The sequence below is a fragment of the Leopardus geoffroyi genome, chromosome B2, assembly GCF_018350155.1.
Source record: "Leopardus geoffroyi isolate Oge1 chromosome B2, O.geoffroyi_Oge1_pat1.0, whole genome shotgun sequence".
NCBI lineage: Eukaryota > Metazoa > Chordata > Mammalia > Carnivora > Felidae > Leopardus > Leopardus geoffroyi.
The window spans coordinates 128,850,710-128,870,865 of NC_059332.1; the positions used below are offsets into that span (position 1 = coordinate 128,850,710).

The 20,156-nt window shown below is 36.9% G+C and overlaps 1 protein-coding gene across 2 annotated transcripts in view; it reads right to left on the reverse strand.

Moving 5' to 3' along the window:
- Positions 1-20,156, reverse strand: part of HIVEP2 (HIVEP zinc finger 2) — a 206,667-nt gene that overhangs the window by 29,650 nt on the left and 156,861 nt on the right. For both annotated transcript variants that reach the window (XM_045499845.1, XM_045499846.1), the window contains exon 3: positions 2,760-2,854. The gene's annotated coding sequence lies outside the window, so the exon portion shown is untranslated. The remainder of the gene's footprint in view (positions 1-2,759; positions 2,855-20,156) is intronic.

The window sequence follows — 20,156 nt, forward strand, 5'->3', positions numbered from 1 at the left end:
CTCTGGGCTGGACCTCTGAACTTTTTGCTTCAGTGAAAAGCTTAAGAATATCACAAGGGAATTGGAAATTATTCCTACTTCACGTGAAACTTTTACATCAGATTTTAAACATGTTTGAGAATATAGTATTTCTCTTCAACACCAGCCTTGGAGAGGCTTCAACTAACTGCTATCCATAAAATCACTTTCCTTTTGCAATTTCTGAGGCATATGGAGAAAAACAGAAGAGAGAAAACATGAGTGCTGGGTCTTTTGAGGAATATACTGATCGTATCCTTTAACCATTAAAAAAAAATGTGGACATTTCCCGTTAATCTCTTGTCCACACCTGCTTTATCTTGGAAATGGAAAAAAATCCGCAGTGTAAATTGGGTTCACCCTAGATCTTTTACTGGGCATAGCATGTTTGTCTCTTTAAAACCAAACAGGCTTGGGGGGGGGTTCAAAAGTCTCTTTACTGCTTTCCTCAGCTTACAATCAGGGAGAAGAAATTCACTTTTAAAATCTTAAGGCTTTCAAAATTGAATCCAAGATGTGACAAAGACATTCGTCTTTTTTTGTTGGGTGATCCTTTTACGGAGCAATCTAAGTCTACCAACAACAGCAAATGCCTAAGCTTGCATTTTATTGTTTAAATGCTAAGTAATAGGGAAATAGTTTCTTTGGGCTATTTTAGTTTCGTAATTTTATTACAACCCATCAAATGCACCCTCATACAAAAATCAGCAGCTTTAGTTGCATTTTCCCAATATAGATCTACTTGGTGCTATAAAATCCACAGTAACGTGGTTAATTATACTACATTACTTCTTTATCACTGCATAGATACATTTCATTTTTCATATTCCCTAACTCTATGTTAAAAGTATAAATTTCCAGTTTTCCCAATCGATTGATATGTTTAAAAATGTAATATTAGAGCAATCCTCCTATGGAAAACAAAAAACAAAAAAACAAAAAAAAACAAACCCAGTCGGTTATTTCATTCTGTGAGATTTCTTTTTATGGTAACCAAACCCACGCAGAGTCATTTTTGGCACCCACTGCCAACAAAGGAGAGATATTCCAAACGCAATTTCACATTCACATTTAAAATTTTCCCAACGTCTTTGGGTGCTGCGAAAGGAGCGAGCTATTTTGTTGGAGGATATGACTCTGGGGTTTCCTGTGGATAGTGCCCCAGCCCGTAGGAGTCTTTGAGGCAGTCAAGACAGGCATTGTCTGGCAGCTTAAGCACATTTTTCAGAGGGGGACAGTGTTGAAAAAGATATTATCCTCCGCATGGCTATTCCATGGAAAAGCTGCCATTTTGCTAAAAGTGTGCCCTCTCCTTTGGCTGCTCTTCACAGTCCCACTCAAATAAATTTGGCACCCAGTTAAATAATTTCCTCAGACAGGCCTTGAAAGCAAAGGCACAGCAACAGCCTCCCGTATAGACCTCAACAGAGGTCTCTTCAGGATAACAGCTGGGTGGGATTGGCAGGAAGGCAAGCTTGCTCTGTAGATGAATAAAGGCTTACAGTATCCACGGCTGTCAATCTGGGATCTTTTGCTTAGGAAAACACTATCTTACAAAAAAGCTTTACCTCAGGAAATTAATCATTACTTGAGTGGTGGCAAAAGTCAAGAGAGCATTAAATAATAACATCCTAAATAATAACGGTATAACATGACTGGTAACAAACACGGCCTCTCTACTTCTAAAATTTTAATAGTAAAACATTTAGAAAAATTAAAATGGTTATTTGGCCCTTTTTTGAGAATTGGGGGGTATTATGCTTATAAACAAACACATACATCTTCAAATAGTGATTACTGAATTACATTTTAGAGACCATTTCCATCTATTTGCTTTTAAAATGCCAGAGATCAATTACCAAATATTTTAAGAAATACACAAGTGTCTCAGAGCACAGTGATGGTCCCACAAATCGCTACCACATAGGACTGGATAAGGGAAAGAAGGATCTACAAAAAAGCCATGGCCATTGCCAGAGTCCAGCTGAATACAGACTTATTTCCACAGGATGATTAAAAAAAGGCACCATCCTGAGAGCCAAATTCATTATAAATGCTTCTTTTATTAGTAAAAATCCCCATAACAACCTTAGTTCTCCCTAAAATAAGCAAGTTGTCAATATGAGCAGGGTACTGTATATTATATAAAACCCTGCCAAGCACTCCAGAGAACTTTTGGAGAAAAGTAAAAATATTTTGATGATCACCCTCTAACTTGACATACATTAAAATCCAATTTGATATTTAAAACCTAATGGAAAACTGAACTAGATTTTTTCCACACTGGCTACACTGAGGGCATGATTGCAGATATTTGCATAGTTTGCATATTTAGTCAAGGTATTTATAACTTATTTTGACTGTAGCCCACTACTTTCAATATTTTGTTCTAAAGTTTTTTTGCAATTTTTTTTCACAGTCGTGATTTTGTTTTCCCCATTACACAGCCAAAGTAATTAGGGTTCACTAAGTAGAATTTAATATAACTTATAAAATAAACTTTGCAAGAAAGAAATGCTCTTAAATGCAGCTATCTCAATTAAGAGAATTGTAATTAAAACTGGTTTGGAAAACAAGACAAAACCTTCACAACACTTTTCTCTCTAAATGGCGTGTATACACTGTTTCCTCCCAGATTTAATGACAAAGTTGGCTTACATATGGGTACAAAGTAGGCCAAAATTGCCTTTCAAGTTCAATGCAAAAACAATGGAATAAAATAATAAGTTTTAGTTATTAACCTGTTATCCACATATCAAAAAACTGTATCACAACCATCTATGACTTCCACGGTGCCGACTCTCCTCACAGGAACTCATGCATAACTTCTGGAAACCTAAAAGATGAACAAGAAGATTTTTTAAATGATAACACTTGTAGTCAACGTAATAGGCATGCTTATTCTTCATTCACAGAAACTGCTTTCCTTGAGGAAAGAAAATTTGGAAGTGGATCTCTCAAGAAGACATTTTTTTTCCCCGAAGAAAACAATTTCCTTTCTTTTAACATAGTTTAACTCTTTTGAACAAGTACTTGTATTAAAAGAGAATTGCTGGGGTGCCTGGTGGCTCAGTCAGTTGAGCGCGTGACTTCGACTCAGGTCATGATCTCACGGTTCGTGAGTTCAAGCCCCGCGTCGGACTCTGTGTGGACTGAGCCTGGAGCCTGCTTTGGACTCTGTGTCTCCTTCTCTCTGCTCCTCCCCTGCTCATGCTCTGTCTCTCAAAATAACATTAAAAAAAAAAAATTTAAAGAGGCACCTGGGTGGCTCTGTTGGTTAAGTGTCTGACTTTGGCTCAGGTAATGATCTCATGGCTCCTGAGTTCAAGCCCTACATCAGGCTCTGTGCTGACAGCTCACAGCCTGGAACCTGCTTCGGTTTCTGCATCTCCCCCCACCCCCCTCTTCCCCTACCCCACTTGTGCTGTCTGTCTCTCTCTCTCAAAAATGAATAAACATTGAACAAAATTAAAAAAAAAAAAAGAATTGTCTATACCAGCAAAAGTAGAGGCAATCAGGAAAATAATGGTAGAGTTATAACTTAACATATTGGAACTAGAAATTATGCCATGACAGTGCCTGACACAGTTCTGCCTTAAAGCTGAGATTCTCAGGAAACTTCTTTTGGTGCATCAGCTGCTAAACTCCACAGGATGAAGTCTCAGATAACCTCATAGCGAATTCTTCTCTATAGTTTATTTCAGCAATGTTATGTTCTGTGCTAAAATTAATTTCTGAAATAGGAAGCCAAAACCAACCAAAGTAAAATCCTGAGACTTAACAAGAAATAAAGAAAGGGACTTTCTCATACTTAGAATTAATATTTACCCAGCTCTGATCCAAAGAAATGCATGGAAAGTCAGTCAAACTACTTGCTCCAAATAGAGTAATCAATGAACCATCTTAAGAGGGTTTATCTCCCAGTACACAAGGCCCACATAAAAATATTGTGGCACTATCCTTAGATGGTTATTGTATATTTGTTCATTTTTAAAAATATTGCTTTTTCTTCCAGACAAGTTATTGTCTCATAGGAAGGGCTGCAGATTCAAGACATGGCAAAATGTGCCTAAACCCAGTCCCACTTCATGGGAGCATTCAAAGTGCTTAAAGGAAGTAGTTTGCTTTAACTTCCCTGTCCCCCTTTCCACATCACTGCTGTAGCACTCTAGGACACCCTGCGCACTTTGAGACATGAATCATTATAAGCAAGCAGGCCCACTTGGTTCCTCAAAAGACACAAAAGGTACAAAAATAGCTTCTGCAATTGAAGCAAGGACGTCGTCAGCAGCCAGATGAATGTGGGTGGTCAGATAAGATTCTGTTACTGCAAAGGACAAATTATTAAGCACATGCTAGATTTATTTTCATTTTTAAACCATGTTCTTCTTGCCTCAAATCAACCATTTGCTGGTAACTTAAAATGACACCTGACAAGCTCTACTACTCTCAAAATTGAAAGCTTCATCAAAGCCAAAGAGCATGATTGATTAAGCACTGAAAAAAAAAAAATAAATAAAAGACATATATAGTCTATAAGACATACAACAAAAGACATAATCTATAAGACATGTAAATTCTATATATTTTTAACAAATCAAATAGCACCTCTGGGGGGAAAAAGTTAAACAAATCAAATAGCTAATAGTTATTAAACAATAAACAAATCAAAAAAAGTTAAACAAATCAAATAGCACCTCTGGGGGAAAAAAAATAACACTATACTTTGGCATTATGACCTAATGTAAAGAAAAGCATGGCATCCCTCAGGGAAAAAAATTAATAAATCACTGAAGTATTTTGCACCCTGAGCAAAATTCACCCACGACATAAATGGGCCAAGATTCTACAGATATAGCTATTTATAGGGAACAATAACTTGCAGCATTTGGTGACTACCTATGATTGGCAATCTGAGTCACCAAACTAAGAGGTAAGAAGGGAGAAGGAGAAAGTAACCCTCAGAAGGCCAGCACTGACACCCAGCCCTTCCAACGGAGTTTCAACTATAGACAGGCACCCACCCGTTCCCAATCCCAGAAATCATCGTTCTTGCCAACAGCTTTACAGGCAAAATGGAGCACAAGCATATCTCTCAGACAAGCTGTGATAGGGCAATGAGTCTGCTCTTCCAGTGTTACCTTCCAGAACTATGGCTACTGGAAATAGAAAACACTTATCCCATGCCATGTGCATACATCTGGAATTTTAGATTACCGAAGATCCCTCTTTTCATTCAATAAGAAGATTCAAAATTTCTTTTTGTCTCATGACTTAAAATTCATGACCCCTTAAATGTTTGGTTTTCCCTGGGAGAACCAAAAATCAATGGCAATGATACTGCGTTTATATTTTACCTTACAGAAACTTCCAGTTAATTAGTGTGATTCTAAAGCAAAGAGATGGATGATATTAATGTGAAAGATACGAAACTAACTTCGATGATTTTACACAAATAATGTTGTTGCAAATTAGACGCAGTAATGGGGGCGCCTGCGTGGCTCAGAAGGTTAAGCGTCCAACTTTGGCTCAGGTCGTGATCTCACGGTTTGTGACTTTGAGCCCCGTGTCAGGCTCTGTGCTGACAGCTCGGAGCCGGGAGCCTTCTCAGATTCTGTGTCTTTCTCTCTCTCTGCCCCTCCCCCACTTGTGCTCTGTCTCACTCTATCAAAAATAAATTTTTAAAAATGTAAAAAATAAAATAAAAAAAAATTTAGATGCAGTGATGGCCTCCACAAGGGAGGCAGTTACTACTATTAAAATAAAGACACGAAGATAACCATCTCAGGAAATTATTTTTCCATTAATTTTCAGTGAGTTTTTGTGCCTCAGTGTACTTATCAAAATATAAGAAAAATCTTTCCTCAAATAGCTCTTGAGAATGTGGTATGACACCTTATGTTTCTGTTCCCGAGAAATCAAGAGTTCACACAGTATACTCTTAAACAATGGAATAAATGAAGAGAGGTTTTCATTTCTTTAACTTTACTTTTAAGTTATTCGACTCACCAGAAATCATCAAGCAGTGAAAGCTTAATATTTAATAAAGTTAACAATTTTATTTCAGGAAATAGTGTTAACAGATCTTGTTAAATTTCCTCAAGTCGTTTAAAATATATTCCTAAATATGGGGTGAAAATTATCTTTCACTTTACTAACAAAGTACAGACTGATTTTTCTGACACCTGCTGGCTTATAGGAGAGTTCCTTAAAAATATTTTCCAATTCCCCTATCTCTAATTTGTAACAGACACTTGGAAAATGTGAACATTATCGTTTCTATCTCAGTGGTTTCTCAACCTTTCTACTCTTAAAAAAACACCTTAGCATTAGATATTTATTCTTGGATCCCTACAAGCTATTGTCACTAAGCTAAGCAAGGAATACATTGAGCTATGATAATGGACGATAGACAGAAAGATGATAGATAGATGACTAATAGACAGATAATGTTTTAAAATGTCTATTGTTAGATTCTTTATTATTTCAATTTTCTATTCTTCCAAATTATTCTAAGACAATTTATGGCTTAAAGGTTTAATATGACTTGTAGATGAAGCTTGCAAAAGGTTTCATTGGCAAACTTCTTGTGCAAACGTAAGTACCTTCCATCATTCTTGATTTTTTTTCCTGAGGTTAAACAAATGCACAGGAGATCATAATTTTAGTAGAAGAGCTGATAAAAGAAACCAGTTTCACTTTCGGTGAGAGTTGTCACAATTAAAAATGATTATTATTCACATCAACTCTATGAAAACATGGCAAATAGGACTGGAAACAAGATATGATCCTTGTATTATTTCTCATTTAAAAGTAGTGTTTAAATATGACATGTGTAAAAGAATGAACACTGCTCTTCACACACTAGAGAAGAGATACTCATATTTAATAGTAGTAGAGGAAATTCCAAAGTGGTGGGTAAAGATGGGAGAAGGGTACTTAAAGAGAAACGCATGTTCAAGATAACACTTTAATTCCTCCCCAGGTTTTTGAAGAGGGGCATCTTTTCCCCACTACAAAAAAATAAGTCTCTGAATGGACGCCTGGTTCCACTTTGGAGTGCCTGGAGTGGCAAGGTAAGAGGTGTGTCTGGAAGGTAGCAGGGAAGGCAGACACAGATGTGACGATACCACACACACACACACACACACACACACACACACACTTTGATCGGTATGATGACTATAAGCTTAGGTCTTTGGAAAGAGTCTGGAAATGAAGGTGATGCTTAGAGCTAGGTTTGGAATGTAAACAGGAAGAAAAAGGGTTTAAAGAGATTCAGATAGGAACGGGAAAAGGTAGTCCTGTTTGGAACATGGGGCAATTCATTACTGGGGCGAGGCAGAGGCTCTGAGAAGTCAAAAAGGTGTGTGTGGGAAAGGAGAGTTTCCACAAGAGGAAGTTAGGGCAAACTGAGTCAAATTCGCCCATTTTGTCCTTTCATTTAGGGTTCTGGTTCTAGAAAATGCTTGTAAAAATGAACCCAGAGCTACCTGTGGTCTATTGCTGCTTCTCAGCAGGTAGTTGGCGCTGGAGCAGCGACAAGATACAAGATAAAACATTGTGCAAATTAAAAGGACTAAAAACAGCCAAAAAAATATGTACACGTGAATAAGTGATTGTAACTTAAGTCTTCTTAACTAGGTGTTTTGACCATTTCCTGACACTTTGGGGCATGTATTGATGCTTACCATGTGCCAGAAAATGGGGTAAGTTTACAGAAGACAAAAAAGAAAAATGGAAGCTCTCTATTTAAGACTTCAGAGCCTAGCAGGAAGACATTTGTGAACAAATAAGTTCAACAAAATGTTTGGGTGCTTTGACACAAATATAAACACAGTATAGTGAGACCGTAGAAGAGGGGATTGTCAATCCTATCAAGAGAATTAGGAAAGGTTTACAGAGGATATGACACTGAGTAGATCTTTAAAGAAAACTATGCATGATAATATACAAAAGCACACAGTTCTCAATGTTAGGTTGGGAGATAAAAACACTTGTCTGAAGAGATAAAAATATAAGCCTCTAGCATTTCAGTTTCTCTCTGGTTGCATATACTTGTAGTGTGGTGAAATGTTAGCTCATGGGGTTGCTTAGGGAGTAAGGTGTCCTAGTTAATACAACCTTATGGTTAGGTAAAGACCACAGAGAAAGTAATTTTTGTTTTAACATCTGCTAGTGATTATTTTCCAAAGTACATTAGCCTTCTCCATGAGTTAATTACAGTCTCCTGAACATAATTTAATCTTTCTTTGATGATTCAGTATTGAATAGTGCTCTCTAGTCCGTACTCTGCATCTGGGCTGTGATCATCCGGTATTGGCCATGCAAAATTCTCCCCACATGTGTTCCTAAGCACATGTCACATTTTCCAAGATCACAGTTGCAACAGAGATTTGTTTTCTTGACGACATATTTGACATCAAATAAGACATATCTAACTAACTTGTTTTAGGAGCAAATCTATAACTCTCCACTTCTATGACCATTAAGTTTTGAGTCCATTCTAAATCATACAGGGAGTGTTAAGTACTGTGAAACGTTTTAGAAATCATCTTAGTCCATCAGCCAACTAACAGAAGAAAGAGGTGAAAACTAGAGAACTCAAAAGACCTGCTTAAGGCCTTACAGGTCATTATGATGGCTTTGGGCTATTGTTTAAGTCTCCAAACTTTCAAGTCAATTATTTCCCACTCTCCACACTACTTCCTCTTATGGAATGTTTACTAATCTTGCCTTATTGCAGAAACTGATTGAAAGGAATGAAAATGGAAGAATAAACAATATTGAACTTAGAATGAGTGAAGACATTTATCATCCCTAATTTCAAACTAATCAGCCAAGGAAACATAAATAGCAGTAGCTAAAAACCAATGTTCCCATTGAATTATTAATTTTTACAGAAAGTAAATTCAATGAAAAAATTTAACTTTTCCAAAATGAGTAAACGGTTGGCAAATTAGTTGTCAAAACCATCAATTTCTGGGGCACCTGGGTGGCTCAGTCGGTTAAGTGGCCAACTTCGGCTCAGGTCGTGATCTCACGGTCCGTGAGTTCGAGCCCCGCATCGGGCTCTGTGCTGACAGCTCGGAGCCTGGAGCTTGTTTCAGATTCTGTGTCTCCCTCTCTCTGACCCTCCCCCATTCATGCTCTGTCTCTCTCTGTCTCAAAAATAAATAAACATTAAAAAAAAATTTTTTTTTAAAAGAATCAATTTCTACAAGTAGTCCATCATTTAGTATTTAAAAAAATATATATTTTGAAGTCTCAACTATTTTCCAGCATAAGCTGTTTTCCATTATCAAGCTTCTTATGCTCTTATAATAAAAAAACTTTTTAAAGTAAATATTTTAAGTCAAATTATGAGATCATCTTCTCTCAAGCAAGGTTAGCTCTCTCACTGACAGCCAATGGAGGTAAGACCTTTGGTTCATCATACCCAAACTTCACCAAGGAGGTCCATGGTGACATGACAACCCTATGTGCACAATTATTACTTCTCTGACAGAATGGTGTATGCTGTCTTGTTTTTAAAAAAGGGCAGGGCCAATTAGATGTTTTGTTTAATTAAAAATATTCTTTTTGGTGACACTTTAAATGGGACTCCTTTCTTTTTAAAAAAAAATTTTTTTTTAATTTTTTTTTAAAGTTTATTTTTGAGACAGAGAGAGACAGAGCATGAACAGGGGAGGGTCAGAGAGAGAGGGAGACACAGAATCTGAAGCAGGCTCCAGGTTCTGAGCTGTCAGCACAGAGCCTGACGCGGGGCTCGAACTCACAGACCAGGAGATCATGACCTGAGCCGATGTCAGACGCTTAACTGACTGAGCCACCCAGGCGCCCCAAATGGGACTCCTTTCTTAATTTCTCTTTCTGCCTCTTCATTATTAGTGTATAGAAATGCAATGAATTTCTTTTCTTTTTAGAAATGCAATGAATTTCTCTATATTGATTTTGTATCCTGTGACCTTACTGAATTCATTTAACAGTCCTCATAGTTTCTTGGTAGAGTCTTTAGGGTTTTCTATATGCAGTATCATGTCATCTGAAAATTGTGAATTTTACTTCTTTCTTTCCAATTTGGATACCTTTTATTTCTTACCTGGTTTCTTGCACCAAAAAAAAAAAAATCTTAGGAATAAATTTAACCAAAGAGGTGAAAGACCTGTACTCTGAAAACTACAAAATACGGATGAAAGAAATTGAAGACAATACAACAAATGGAACGATATTCCATGCTATGAACAGGAAGAACAAATATTGTTAAAACATCCATACTACCCAAGTCAATTACAGATTTGATGCAATACTTATCTAAATACCAATAGCATTTTTCACAGAACAAGAATAAACAATCCTAAAATTTGTATAGTACCCCAAAAGTCCCCAAATACCCAAGGCAATCTTAAAAAAGAAGAACAAAACTGGAGATATCACAATACCACATTTCAAGATATATTACAAAACTGTAGTAATCAAAACAGTATGGTACTGACACAAAAATAACACATAGATCAAAGGAACAGAACAAAGAGCTCAGAAATAAACCCATGATTATACGGTCAATTAATCTTCAACAATGGAGGCAAGAATATGCAATAAGCAAAAGACAGTTCCTTCAACAAATGGTATTGGGAAAGTGGAACAGCTACATGCAAAAGAAAGTGGACCACATTCTCACACCACACTCAAAAATAAACTCAAAATGGATTAAAAACCTAAATGTGAGACGTGAAACTATAAAAATCCTAGAAGAGAGCACAGGCAGTAATTTCTCTGACATCAGCCATAGCAACATTTTCCTAGAAATGTCTCCCAAGGCAAGGGAAACAAAAGCAAAAATAAACTATCGGGACTACATCAAAATAAAAAGCATCTGTATAGCAAAGGAAACTATGAATAAACTAAAAGACAACCTATGGAATGGGAGAAGGTATTTGCAAATGATATACCCAATAAAAAGTTAGTATCCAAAATATACAAAGAACTAATACAACTCAAAACAAACAAACAAAAAAACCCACAAATAATCCAATTAAATAATAGGCAGAAGACATGAACAGATATTTCTCCAAAGAAGACATCCAGATGGCCAACAGACACCAGGAAAGATGCTCAACATCACTAATCATCAGGGAAATACAAATCAAAACCACAATGAGACATCACCTCACATCTGTCAAAATGGTTAAAATCAAAACCACAGGAAACAACAAGTGTTGATGAAGATGTGGGGGAAAAGGAACCTCCATGCATTGCTGGTGAAAATGCAAACTGGTGCAGCCTCTGTGGAAAACAGTATGGAAGTTTGTCAAAAAATTAAAAATAGAACTACCATATGATCCAGTGACTCCACAACTAGGTATTTACCTAAAGAATATGAAAACACTAATTCAAAAAGATATATGCACCCCTATGTTTAGAACAGCATTATTTACAATAGCCATGATATGGAAGCAACCCACATGTCCATCAATAGATGAATAGATAAAGAAGATGTGATATATATACAAAATGGACTACTACTCAGCCATAAAAAAAGAATGAAACATTTCCCTTTGCAACCACATGAATGGATCTAGAAGGTATAATGCTACATTAAATAAGTCTGAAAAGGACATAGACCATATAATTTCATTCATATGTAGAATCTAAGAAACCAAACAAATAAACAAAGAAAAAAAGAGACAAACCAAAAAATAGACTCTTAACTATAGAGAACAAACCGATGGCTACCAGAGGGGTGGTGGTGGGGGGGATGGGTGAAATACATGAAGGCAATTAAGAATACACTTATCACAATGAGTACGGAGTAATGTGTAGAACTATTGAGTTATTATACTGTATGCATGAAACTAATATAATTTTTGTTAATTATAATTGAATTCAAAGAAATTTTTTTTATTTTCTCAGTTGTGATAAATTTTTATTTTTATATTCCAATTCTTATGTTTCTTCCCCTTCCTTTCAGTTCCCTCTATTCTATTCCTCAATGTTATTATGGTAGGTTCTTGCCAAGCTATTTTAAATATTTACTCTAACTAAATATTTGGAGAATTAAACCAAAGGAGGACTATTTGGCTACTTTACTCTAATAAGAAATATAACAACGAAGTCAAAATTCCAATGTACTGTTTCCTGAAGTTTTATCTTTTACAGTGCTTATGTTTATTCTTTGGTTGCTACAGGTGTACATAAATAAGGTAATGATTCCTTCTCAAATTTTCCTTTTACTCAGGATGTGCCAAAATTAGCATAAAGGCCAACGTTAATTTTGGATCATGTAAATAAAAAGAATGGAGAAAATAAATCATAAAATACTTCTTTCATTAGTATGCATAAAACAGACTAACCTTCCCTGGAGGAAAATCCATCTCTCACAGTAGAACCCCCTACCCCATGTCAATGGAGATAATACCAAAAGTAATGAATGCACAACTAAAAGCTTGAATTGCATTCCATATCTCATGCTACAACTGATTCTCAGGTGTGTGGAGAAAAAACGTCCTCAGTCTCCCTACATGCGGTCTGCATACAATAGACCTCCCTGAAAAAGAAATTAAGGCAAGGCCTAGTACATAGCGTATAACCTAAATAGATGGGAGCTATCTGCCTCTAATAACTGAGCAGCTGAAATAATCAATTCTGTCTCCTCTCTAGAAAATTTTTACAGAGTGAGGAAACTGATCCATGTGTCAATGTAGAGGTGTACAACCTCGGTAAATCCAGAGCACATCTTGACTTAGTACTGTCCCTGGATCAGTGAGGCACATAGACTTCGGAAGTGAACATAATGTTAGCACACGGTAAATATCCTGTATCTCAGTTATTGTCAGAGTTTAAGAAAACATCTGATCAAAAAGGACTTGAACAACCAAGTAAGACTCAACAGAGGTAAGTAGTTCAAATAGAAGCCATGTTTTACCCAAAGGAAGTAACCAGAAAACCTTTTTTTTTTTTTTTTTTTTCAACGTTTATTTATTTTTGGGACAGAGAGAGAGCATGAACGGGGGAGGGGCAGAGAGAGAGGGAGACACAGAATTGGAAACAAGCTCCAGGCTCTGAGCCATCGCCCAGAGCCCGACACGGGGCTCGAACTCACGGACCGCGAGATCGTGACCTGGCTGAAGTCGGACGCTCAACCAACTGCGCCACCCAGGCGCCCCAACCAGAAAACCTTTAAAATGACCTATGTTATGTAGTTATTCAGGCACTCCCCTGGCACTTTGATAAACTCTGAACGGCATTCATATTTTCAGCTTCATCTCGGAATATATCACTGCCCACGAAGTTTAAGGTTATAAAAATACTCAAGTTTCAAGCAGGTGTTTCTAAGATCCTACTGGACAAATTCTGTCAGACAATTCCAGAATTCCATCTACAGGCCCTTTCACTCAATCAAATGACATGTTTTTGAAAGCTTTTATATATTAATGAAATGAAATACAGTATCTTTAGAATGTAAATTTCATATTTATTTGAATTTGAATCCAGACATTACTGTTTTATTTACAATACACATGTATTATTATATAAAATATGTATTTTATAATATATGAAATTTAAATCCATTTGAATGAAATTTACCAAAAAAAAATTGAATTAAGAATAATGTCCAAGTGTGGAATTCAAAGATAAGTAAGACAAGACTCCTGCCTTCAAAGAGCTTACTGTCAAGTAGGTGAGAAAACCATATAAACAAGTATAAAAACAACAGAGGCATAAAACGCTATTATGGGAGCACAGAAAAAAAAAAAAGATTGCTTGGGAAAGCTGCATTTAAGAAACATGATCAGGGGCGCCTGGGTGGCGCAGTCGGTTAAGCGTCCGACTTCAGCCAGGTCACGATCTCGCGGTCAGTGAGTTCGAGCCCCGCGTCAGGCTCTGGGCTGATGGCTCAGAGCCTGGAGCCTGTTTCCGATTCTGTGTCTCCCTCTCTCTCTGCCCCTCCCCCGTTCATGCTCTGTCTCTCTCTGTCCCAAAAATAAATAAATGTTGAAAAAAAAAATTAAAAAAAAAAAAAGAAAAAAAAAAAGAAAGATGATCTGGGGCGCCTGGGTGGCTCAGTCGGTTAAGCGTCCGACTTCAGCTCAGGTCACGATCTTGCGGTCTGCGAGTTCAAGCCCTGTGTCGGGCTCTGAGCTGATGGCTCGGAGCCTGCTTCCGATTCTGTTTCCCTCTCTCTCTGCCCCTCCTCCGTTCATGCTGTGTCTCTCTCTGTCTCAAAAATAAATAAACGTTAAAAAAAAATTAAAAAAAAAAAAAGAAATAAAAAAAAAAAGAAACATGACCTTAGGCCCTGAAACGCTAGGATTTGGCAAGTAGAGATTAAGAGAAAAGGCATTTAATGTGAACATACTATGCAAGAGAGAAAAGCAAGGGATGTTGAAGAAACAGTGACTGGAATATTCGCCGTATGGAGGCAATGGGAGTCAGGGCTGAGAAGGAAAGGTGGTGGCAGATGATAAAAGAACTTTATTTGGTAGATAATGAGAGCCAACAGAGGTTGTGAGCAGATTGCCACAATCACAGAGACACTTTAGAAAGTTCACACTATAAGCTCATCTTTTTCCATCTCTTTTTAAGCAAACTTCTGCAAACGTGTAGCCTGAGAAGAATCAAGATTGAGAAGAAGTTTGTTTTAAGACAAGGGAGACGAGAAACTAAGGGGGTAAAATACAGGTAATAATTAGTGGAATAAACTCTTGGAAAAGTGGAAAAGAAAAGGAAACTCAAAAGCACCGATTAAGGGATCAGTTTCAGAAGAACGAAAGGAAAGTTTTCTGTTTTAGACTGGAAGGAAGGAAGGAAGAAATAATGAAGAAGATAACTTTTTATATTGACAGAAAAGAAATGGAGAAATTCCCTTAAGATGTTTTTAACCTGCTCAAAAAAGCAGAAGACTGGTCATCTGATGAGGGTTAGGAGAGGGAGCCAGAGCTGGTAAGGGCTTGATGACTTTAAACATCCATTTGTCTTGAGTTTTTAAGGCATTTAACAGTCTTAGGAAGAACGCTATTTATTAGGCTGTTCAAAAAGAGTATTTTGCAACAGAATACATGCAAAATTTATCTAAGTTGATAATATATCCAAATAATATATTATTATTGTATACCAAAAAGTACAACAAAATGTTACATTTATTGTTTATTATTCAATAAAACTCTGAGGATGATAAACTATAAGCCACTCTTTATGAACAGTAGATTTAAGACAATTTTTAAAAAATTTATATACTGTTTTCTTTTTATTGTTTCTTTGAAAGCACAGCTGCAGATCCGTTTTATATAGTAAACATGAAAACTGACCTATATTGATTTTAGGACTCTCATTGAGTTTTAGAAGGTCAAACTATCAGTTAATATCTGGAATATGAATTCCTTATCTTATTGAAATAACATACATATATTCAACTACGTTGGAAATATATTGAAAGTTTAACAGCCATTTGTCCCACGGGGCATTGGACAGTGGATGATGTGGATGACAGAGTAGGAAGTCATTAGATACTTGTCAGTTGTGTGAATGGATGAAAAGGATTATGTGAATAAATACAAACAAATGAATGCATGAACTGATAATTGAATGTGAGCATACCGTGTGTGTGTGTGTGTGTGTGTGTGTGTGTGTGTGTGTGTGTGTCCAGCACAAGGTTTGCTTCATGACTGAAAAAGAGCATCATAAACTCTCAGATAAAGAGCATGGAAGGGATCCTGGCAGGTCCACCACCATATCCAACAATGGAGGACACAGAAACCCATCAAAACTGACAGACTGACCTGGGGCGCCTGGGTGGCGCAGTCGGTTAAGCGTCCGACTTCAGCCAGGTCACGATCTCGCCGTCCGTGAGTTCGAGCCCCGCGTCGGGCTCTGGGTTGATGGCTCAGAGCCTGGAGCCTGTTTCCGATTCTGTGTCTCCCTCTCTCTCTGCCCCTCCCCCATTCATGCTCTGTCTCTCTCTGTCCCAAAAATAAAAATAAACGTTGAAAAAAAAAAAATTTAAAAAAATAAAAAATAAAAAAAAAAAAAACTGACAGACTGACCTGAGTGGATTTCAAGAAAATTGAGCATCCCAAAACCTCAAAAAGGATTAGTTTTATAATTTCTGGCTCTTTTTCAGTTACCAAACACAAAGGAAAAAAAAAAATGCTGTGCAAGTATGATGTTATGTTAGAAATTTAGGTAGAAACAAAGTGAACAGAAATGTGTGGTTTTACCAAATAGGAAGTATAAACATCTCACTGCTTTACCTTTTCTTAAGGATCTCTTCTCAATATAGTAATTAAATTAAGTGATTAAGAGGTAGGCTTAAATGTCTTTACCTCTCTCTAGTTTTTTCAGTCTTATTTTCCTACCTCCTTATTGAATGGAGTGGTCATTTTAATCACCAAAACCTGGGAGATTTGATGCTGATTCTATGTATACATATGCCAAATATGTAAATGTGAAAATCACAGGGAAAGGAAAGATAGCTCCTGGGTTAGAACTTGAAGCCCTGAGGCAACACATTAGCAACAAACTTCTACCTTTTTTGCCCTGAGTGATGGTCAAGACAAAGAAGGCAATAATGACATCAATGGTCCTCAAGCTATAAAAAGTCACCCCTGGGGTTGTTCATGAATATTCCTAAGTCTTGAAGAAGCTGATCTAAGTGCTAACTACAAGGGATTCAAATAAATCTTGAACCAAGCATTTACTAGCTCTGTGGCCACAAAAATCTTAGTATAAACGTAAGTAATAATATTAAAAAAATTTTTTTTTCAACGTTTATTTATTTTTGGGACAGAGAGAGACAGAGCATGAACCGGGGAGGGGCAGAGAGAGAGGGAGACACAGAATCAGAAACAGGCTCCAGGCTCTGAGCCATCAGCCCAGAGCCCGACGCGGGGCTCGAACTCACGGACCGCAAGATCGTGACCTGGCTGAAGTCGGACGCTTAACCGACTGCGCCACCCAGGCGCCCCTCGTAAGTAATAATATTAAATGTCACCTACCAACCTCATTCAATTGTGAGAATTCAATGAAACATAATGAATTCAATGAACCCAAAGCACTTAGTAGACTGACACATGGCATTGTTCAAGTATTATTATTGTTATTTTTACAAACTTTATATTTTTTTAACATTTATTTATTTTTGAGAGAGAGAGAGAGACAGAGCACAAGTGGGGGAGGAGCAGAGAGAGAGAGAGAGAAGTCAGACACGCTGCTGTGTGCAGCGCCCCTGTTGTTATTTTTATGGGTTACAATTGTTCTCAGAGACTTAGCCTGGGCCTTGGTCATTCCAATTCCAAATGCAACCAGGGTGCAGAGCCAACCTAGAATGCCAAGTGACTGCACTGGATGACACTGGCTCACTGAAGCCTGCTCTGGTAGTAACCTAAGCCCTTGAGCCTAGACTGAGACCATCATGCAGGCCTCAGGCATAGCAGTGAGGATTTTATCTCCCCCAACTTCATATGCTGATGCACTAGCCCACCATTGGGCTATATTTAGAGATGGGGTTCTAAGGAAGTAATTAAGAGTGTAAGGGTGGGGCCCCAATTCCATAGGATTCGTGTCCTCATAAGAGATATCAGAGAGCATTCTCTCACTTTCTCTGCATGCACACCAGAAAAGGGTCCTGTGAATACAGTGAGACGATGGCCAACTATAAGACGAGAGAAAGGCCTCAGATTATGACCAACTCTGCCAGCACCTTGATCTTGGACGTCTAGCCTCTGGAAGAGTGAGAATTAAATTTCTGCTGTGTAAGCCACTCAGTCTAAGGTATTTTGTTATGGGAGCCTGAGCAGATGAGTGCAATAATTTAACACAGTTTTACAAAAGTACACGAAGTTTTTGAGATGAGGGAGAAAAGATGCAATGAAAAGAATACTGGATTTTGAATCAGGAAATCATACTCCTGTGCCATTTCTAATACTTGGTAGCTGTGAAATCTTGGACAATTTATTTAGCCTTTTTGATTCTTCTTTCTTCACTCAGAAACCAAAACAAAACTTCTTCCCAATCATGGTTGTTGTAACCAGGATGTCTGTCATAGTAGGTACACAATAAATTGATTTTTAAAAGGTAATGCGATCAAGGGGGAATTTTATGAGGAAGAGAACATAGTAGTTAAAAATACTATATCTCATAATCCTATATTACTACCTAAAGCATAATAGTCTAATAGTCATGCTATGTTTCATTTTATCAACACTTAGAAAATATTATTAGTGGCCTAAATATTCACTTTTTGTGGTATCATTAGTGATTGAGGTGATTTTTCAATGTTTTAATCAGCAACTTATCAAAGAAAATTGATGATAATTCTATGCCACATTTTTTCCCCAATTCAGTGGTTACTAAAATAAGCACCACTTCCCACTGTGGACAAAGCAAAGTGTCTCTTCTAGCTTATTTAGCAATTAAACAGAAGTGTGATTTGTAATCTTTAATTGTCTACTTAAAGTGAAGACATATGGGAGAATTTTATCTGTTGTCAGTATCAAAAAGAATTTTATTTTTATTAAAAATTGACTTTATAGACACTACATTTTAAGCCTATTTAGTGTTCTTTTTTAGAATAGCTGCTAGAAAGTTAAGAATAAATTTGGGGCCTTCCTCTAGAAAGAACATAGGCCTTCCTGGTGCCTATTTTGACAATAACATCATTTCTGGCTTCAAGTATTATTCCTACCTTTCTTTCCTATTGTCTTGTACTCACAGTTACTAATATGTAAACACACACACATATGCACACCTCAGTAATGGGAATGATTACAAAAGACATAATAAATGTAGCCGGGAACCATTTCCAAAATTGAATCTATTTGTATATTTCAATAGTGTTTGGGCAGCACAACTGTGAAAACTAATTGGTTCCAGGAACATAAAAAGTAATGTGGAAACTCCCCAAATATTTGTCTTTTCCTTCAGCTTTCACCTGTATGGATTCCAAGAAAAGAAAGGATTTCATAAATACACCAGCAAAGGTACATGTAACACAACTCAAGAGAGGCATTAATTATTTTTCCTTCTCTAAGGAATTGCATATGAATAATATGGTAATAATATGCTCAAATTATATTATCTTTGAGACATGGTCAAATTTCCAGCTACTGTCAAGGCTCAGCAGCGAACACGGTAACTGCATCTGACATATTCTTGGACACAGATGACTGACACTAGCAGATCTTACACACGGATCCTGTGCGGCACATTGAAGGGATTGGATGGATATTTTCTACTTGTTGAACATCCATGGAGTATAAAATCAGATTTGGACATGTGTACTTGAACAAGTTTAGAATCCATTTGATCAGAAAGCATTTCAAGTCTCAAATCAATCTCTACTTGTAAGCATTAACTATCCTAAACCTTACAAAAACTTTAAACAATGAATAGGAGTCTAAAAACCATTTTCAATGCCATTTTGATTAACCAATTACATATGATTTTAGCTTGATCTTTGTTTTCAAATAGATCCAAATGCTAGAAAATGTGTGGGATCCACAATTCTGGGTATGAGTCAACACTGACCAATATCCAATATGCACATATTGACCTAATTTCTATATTCTTCACACCACGTAAATAATTTAAAGAACACAATTTAGGGGTGCCTGGGAGGTGGTTAAGCATCCGACTTTGTCTCAGGTCATGATCTTGTGGTTCATGAGTTTGAGTTCCACGTCGGGCTCTGTGCTGACAGCTCAGAGCCTGGAGCTTGCTTCAGATTCTGTGTCTCCCTCTCTCTCTGTTCCTCCCCCGCTCACACTCTGTCTCTCTCTCAAAAATAAATAAAGATAAAAAAATTTTAAAGAACACAATTTAAACAATGCAGCCAAAAATAATTCACCTTGAAAAAAATTATAAGAAATCAAAAACGTATAAGCTTTTGTTTCAGCTTTAAGAGCTGTTTGCCAAAATCTGCAGTCTTAAGTCACTGACTCCCTTTTATTAATGTTTGGAATCTCACTTTCATGGTCTCAGATACATCACTGAAAAGTAAAAAAATTTGCTTTAAAAATCTCATTAAGAATTCTTCCTTAGCACAAATTCTCACCAAATAAGCAAAAGTAGAGAAAAACAAGCAAAAACAATTAAGCAAATAAAAACACAGAGAAGACTGCAGAATTAAGCATTTTATCATC